This window comes from Seriola aureovittata, chromosome 4 (assembly GCF_021018895.1).
Source record: "Seriola aureovittata isolate HTS-2021-v1 ecotype China chromosome 4, ASM2101889v1, whole genome shotgun sequence".
In the NCBI taxonomy this organism is placed as follows: Eukaryota; Metazoa; Chordata; class Actinopteri; order Carangiformes; family Carangidae; genus Seriola; species Seriola aureovittata.
This window is the reverse complement of record NC_079367.1, coordinates 5,105,793-5,111,792: the sequence shown is the minus strand read 5'-3', so window position 1 is coordinate 5,111,792 and position 6,000 is coordinate 5,105,793.

The following is a 6,000-nucleotide window of genomic DNA, read 5'->3' as shown; positions in this document are numbered from 1 at the left end:
GGACTTGCTTTATACCACAGATGTATCTTCCTACAGATATCAAATTAAATACGGGACCTTTAAGAACATCCAGACCTAAGAGATATAAGGGATTCACAGAAGTCACTAAGCACAGAAGCTGCTGTGTATGACTGTTGATGCAGGGAGACAAAAAGTGAGGATGAAGCCAAGAAGAGAATAATGTGTTATTTTTACTCTTCAAGAAGTATTATCTGTCATTTTATGATTCACTGATTCTTCATGTGACTGCCGGCTGAACTCCAGACAAAACATAATACATCAAATTAATGTTTTTAGATTGCACAGCGTATCTAATACACTGACAAGAAAAACAACTCTGCGTCGCAGGATTACTCATGATGATGGTTGTAAGATATGCAAACAGATAGCAGCGTGAACAAAGTCAATCCTCATCTACGCCGCACACTTCCCAGCGTTGTTATCTGACCATCTGTCTTTGCCCTTCACACCCCTGCCTCGTGGTTTTATCATCGTGCTTCCCTCCTCTTCCTCCTGCTCATTTGTTCCCTCTGACATACCCATAATGTCTCTTCAATTTCCTCTTTTACCCTTCACCCAACCGTGCACCCATCCATCCATGCAGCTCAACTTTACTCATCTGCTTCACTTTCCTCCTCTTCATCGCTCTCCCTGCTTCTGTATCCCTGAAGTCAGGTTCATTAGAAATTCAGGATTTTTATTCTAAGTAATAACAAAAAAAAGAAAAAGCTTGTGCTTACAAGTTCAAAATTACTCAGCTTCTCTTTCTCTCTTTTCCCTTGTGTACAGCTCTCTCTCTCTCTCTCTCTCCCTCTCTCTCTCTCTCTCTCTCTCTCTCTCTCCCTCTTCATCCTGCCCCTTGCATGCTCCATCCATGCGTGCCATCAGAACCTACTTTATCATGTTGAAGCACAGTGGTTGAAAGCTAATTAACGAGGCTCATACTCAATATGTGCTCAGCAGAGATTTCCATGTCTTGCGAGGACCAGCCCCGGAGTTGGACGGCAGGATGGAGGAAACACATTTTGCATCCATCAGCCTTTCTGCTCATCTTTCTCATCTTCATCTTCATCTCCTGTACCTCGTGATCTTCTGTCACCTCCATCCGTCCTTCCTGCCCTGCTCCTTTCCGCCGCTATTTCTGCTTTACATGAACCTGTAGAAACATTAACTGAATTTAACCACCTGTTTTTTTGTCATTTTGAGGCATGAAAAGAATTTTATAGACATTAATTCATAAACACATTAGAAAACGTAACTACATTTATGTACTTTTTATTACATGAGGATGTATTTTCTAAATTATTATGCATTACATTTATTAAAACAGCAGCAAGCATACATCAAATAACAAACAACTTGTCTATACAGCTTGTGAATATAAATATACAGGGGGACTAATATGATTAAAGAAAAGAGAATAGAAATAAATAAAAACCTTGTGACTCTTACAGGTGTCATATTGTGTGTTTTAACAGTTAATTTCACTATAAAAGAACAATCATGTGTTAAATTTTGATTTATATCAATGTAAAATTATGAGGAAAATAACTTTTTATCTATTAGTGCCAAATCACATCAGAAGTTCACATATAGATAATAAATAATAAATAATAAAAATAAATAATACTGATCACAGAGACCTCCCTCAAGAACCTCACTCAAAATAATACATAAATTAAGCAAACAGGAAAGCAAGAATTTCTGTTACACTCAGTCAATCCAAACAATATATTTTTCCAAAGTAAACTGAGGGTACAGCTTATATTAATGTGTTTAAGTTTCAGTAAATAAAGATTGTTTGGATAAGAATATCTCTTTGACTTTGTGGGTCAGGAAAGAACTCCAAGACGACAAGTCCTACAAATATTCGTATAAAACTGGACCAATATCAAAGTGTTATCATAATGTCTGATTGAAAGAGTTGACAGACGGCCTTATTCTGTTGTTAGTATGCCATGAAAACAAGGTTTTCCCTGCAGCTGTCTCACTGAAGGTCAAAGTTGATCCACCTTTTGATTTCATGATCCCGTCGTCCCCTCTCTGCACCACTTCCTATTCATCATCCCTTTCCTCCCGGCTGTCTCGTCCCTCCTGCAGGGTGAAGCAGACGGTGCAAGTGGTTGTTTAGGCGGAGAAAATGATTTATTCTTTATCCTGTGGGTATTTTATCTTTTGATAGATGCTAAACAAAAATGGATGTTTCTACAGAACATAATGTGCGATAGATTCTTATTTCATCTCACTCATCTCTTCCTCTTCCTTCTTGAATCCTTCTCTCTAAGGTCCAGCCTTCCAATTAAAAAGTAAGGGTTTAATTGCATTGTCAATGTCCCCTAATTGTCCCCTAGTTGTCTGTATTTCATTTTCATTAAAAATCTTTTCTCTTATCTTCATCTGTCTCTGCTCAGGATGACAGGTATCACTGGAATATCGACTAAAGAGGGGAGTACAGCAGACAGACCGGGCTCACCAGCACCGCGTTAGCACCGTGGTTAGCACGTGGCTAACACATTAAAATGGCCAATCCATGAATCCCGTATCCGTGAAGCTGATATTGATTTGGCAGCTAAAACCCACTTTTCACAGTAACCGTTCACATTCACAGAGCAGGGGTCAAACATAGTCTTTTTGTGTGTCTGTAGAGAGAAAGAAAAGAAAGGGGAAAATTACACTCTCCACTGGTTTGAAATTCGCCTTTATTAAATGCATTTTGGCTTGAAGTAAATTTGCATGGTAGAAGAAATTGCTTTTTCACAAAGCTGGCCTATTTTCTGACACTATTCACTGGGTGAAATTGTTTGTAAGAACACACAGAGCTCATGTGTTAATGGTTGGATTTAATTGGATTTAAATACAAAAATACAAGTGGCAGTGAAGTGTTAGTCTCACTCTATTTTCCTCTTCACAGGTTTTTAAAGGTTCATTCTTAGTTTTGTTGTTCTTTGATTTCTTCACCACTTCCACCGACACCCACATTCAGGCTCTGGCTTTACCTTGTCACCCCGCATGATGATTTACTTTCCCTCATCTTTTGGTGTCAAACAAAAAGAGCACACTCTTTATACAATGTCTTACAAATGAACACGGCTGAATGCTGCAGACTTCGCTCCTGTTAATAATGTATGATCAGGGGAAATTTGAAGTTGAAATGGAATGTAAATGTGTAAAATATTCATGGTGAAACAATGTTATGAATGCAAAACCAAACAAGACTATGGAGTAAGAATAATTATGTGCCACTAGTAGCACACACACACACACACACAGACAGATGACAGCACATGCTTGTGTATGCATCCATGCATATAAACCCGCGCATCTCCACCCCTTTAACCTCCCACACACACACACACGCACACACACATACACACACACGCACACACACCATCTGCTGGATGAGCAGACACAGGGTAAAGGTGTACACCAGTGACTGTCAGTGGAGTCAGAGTCGGACTGTGGTGCTGCTCTGTCTTTGCTGATGGTCGATATATTGTGTCCCAGTGATTCAGAAGTGAGCAACATAAACTGGAGCAGATTGCAGCACGAGACTCAGTCATTCATTTGTCCTACACATAATATTATCTGTTACATATTCATACAAAATATATGCAAATTGAATGTAACACAATGTGTTTACAGTGTTGTTTTATTCAAGTGACTCTGACTTTGTCCTCAAGGCTTTACAAATGTTTGGAAATGAATTTGTATGAATATATAATGTGTGTGTGTGTGTGTGTGTGTGTGTGTGTGTGTGTGTGTGGACTCGTTTCACCTTCATCTCCGAGTTCAGGTTCAACTCCACACAGACCTCATTAATAGTTCTCCCAGTTCCTCCTGACATTCAGCGTTTCCCTGCTGAAGAGGCAGCTGACTCATCTGACCATCTGTCTGTCTCTTGCAGTCTTACTTCCATCACCCTGCAGGGGAAGAATTATTGATGCTGCTCCGGCTTATGGCTACATCCAAAGTCCAATGACTAACTGCTGATGCTGACAGACTTAACTGTGAAATTACAGAGAAGGGAAATGACTAGCTAATGTCTTTGCTTTTTGAAATTACTTTTTGAGAAATATTTTGAAAGAAACAGGTCGTCTTTGAACATTTTACTGATACGTCCGGTATTGAAGTATCAAACCATCCCTTTGAAAATGGAGAAATGCAATCATTTCTTTAAAGGATCTACGTCTTCCACCTCTCTCTCCCCCTGTTTCCTGTCAACTGCTGCAACCGAACAATTGGAGGAACAAAATGCCACACGAAAAGAATCTCACCCTGATTTGTCTGATGGGATTTTGTAATTAAATTAAGTCCAGTGGTGAGGGCTTACCCGTCACGTTTCCGTCTCTTTGTTCTTTCTCGGGGGTTGTAATGTGTTGAACTGCACTGTGGGAGTAAAGTCGTGAGAGCAACTTTCCTGGCACGACCCACAGCACCAGCATCCAAGATTTTTGTGCCACATCCCTCAGCTTACCCCTAAACAAAGTGGCAGGGGCTCGAGATCCTGTTAAAGTGACGGATTGGAGATTTAAAGCCTCTGTAATGATCTCTAGTGGTGAGGATTATATAAGGAGAGTGTGCCGTGTAGATGGATGGTGGATGTCTCTGGTTTGTGTATGTGTGGAAGAGGAGAAGGGGGCGAGTGGGTGGAGGAGGGTGGGTTCAAAGGGGGCAGGAATGGGTGCATGCACGTGTACCTGTGTACAGATATATATCTGTGTGTACGCTTGTATATGTGTGCTAGTCATCCTGCCGCTGTCTCTCTGAAAGCACTTAGCAGACACAGTCCAGTGGCCCTGTAAAGAGCTCCTGTCTAATGTCCACTGTCCCTCTGTTCCTGGGCATTATGTAAGGAAACACTGGGACCTCATTTATAAAACATGCTCTTTGACTTTATCCTGGATTTCACTGCACAATCGTTTCAACGACTGTGATGACAAAAAGTAAGGTATTTTAAACATCAAACAGACATTGGTAGAATTTATTTTTATCTTTTGATAGGTGATTAGAATTGAAAAATCTATTCAAGCCTAAACATAGCAAAATAAGATTACAGCATGTGAGCTCTTTAGAAGTACAAAGGCTCCTCTGGTAACTGTGTGGGAAGAAAAGTGATCAAAGCAAAGAAAAAGTCTATTAAAAGGCCCTTTGTTAATTTGGCAGCCACAGTCGTAATTCAAGTTAGCTCTGTGTTTTAAATTGCCATCACGGTAAGAGTTTCTTTTAATTAAATCATAACCTTGGGACTGATTTAGATTGTGCGCACTAAATAGCACATCTCATCAATGAAGCTCATTGTGCATAAAGGGGAGAGACGGCACGATGTAAAGAATGAATTGCAGCAACATCACAGCCAAAACAATATTCAGACTCCCTCAGAAACGGTCAATAATTCATATATATATTAAGATATGGAGCAGTTTAAGGACATAAACTGGACAACACATAAGTTTCACAGTCATAAGTTTGTTTCAGTATAGTGTAAATTCTCTGAATAAGACCATAAAAAATTCCACAAATCAAAGGAGTGCTCTCATATTCACGACTTAAACAGTCTGTACTGTAAGTGCCTGCTGGAGACATTTAGAATCAGGCTGCTTTAAAGGGCATGTCAGGTTGAATATGCCATATTTGTGCAATGCATCACAACTTGCCATTTGAGGGCTATATAACACCGTATAACATCATGAAGGTCACATAAGAAGATTTAATAAGATAAGCAAGGAAAATGCCTACTTTCATATACAATATAAATACTTTTTCTTTTTTTTGAGTCCATCCACATATTAAAAAACGTGAGACAATAACCATGAATGAAAATATTGGATATCACAGTCACGAGGCTTCCATGTGACAGCAGAAGGTGCGGTATCTCTGGCGGCTTATACATTGTTTAAAATCTGTTGTGGGCCCTGGCACGTTGTTCTGTTTATACTCAGGTTCCCGGTCCCTGATGAACAGGTTGTGTATTGCTGTCTGTGCTTTACGACTGTTTGTGGA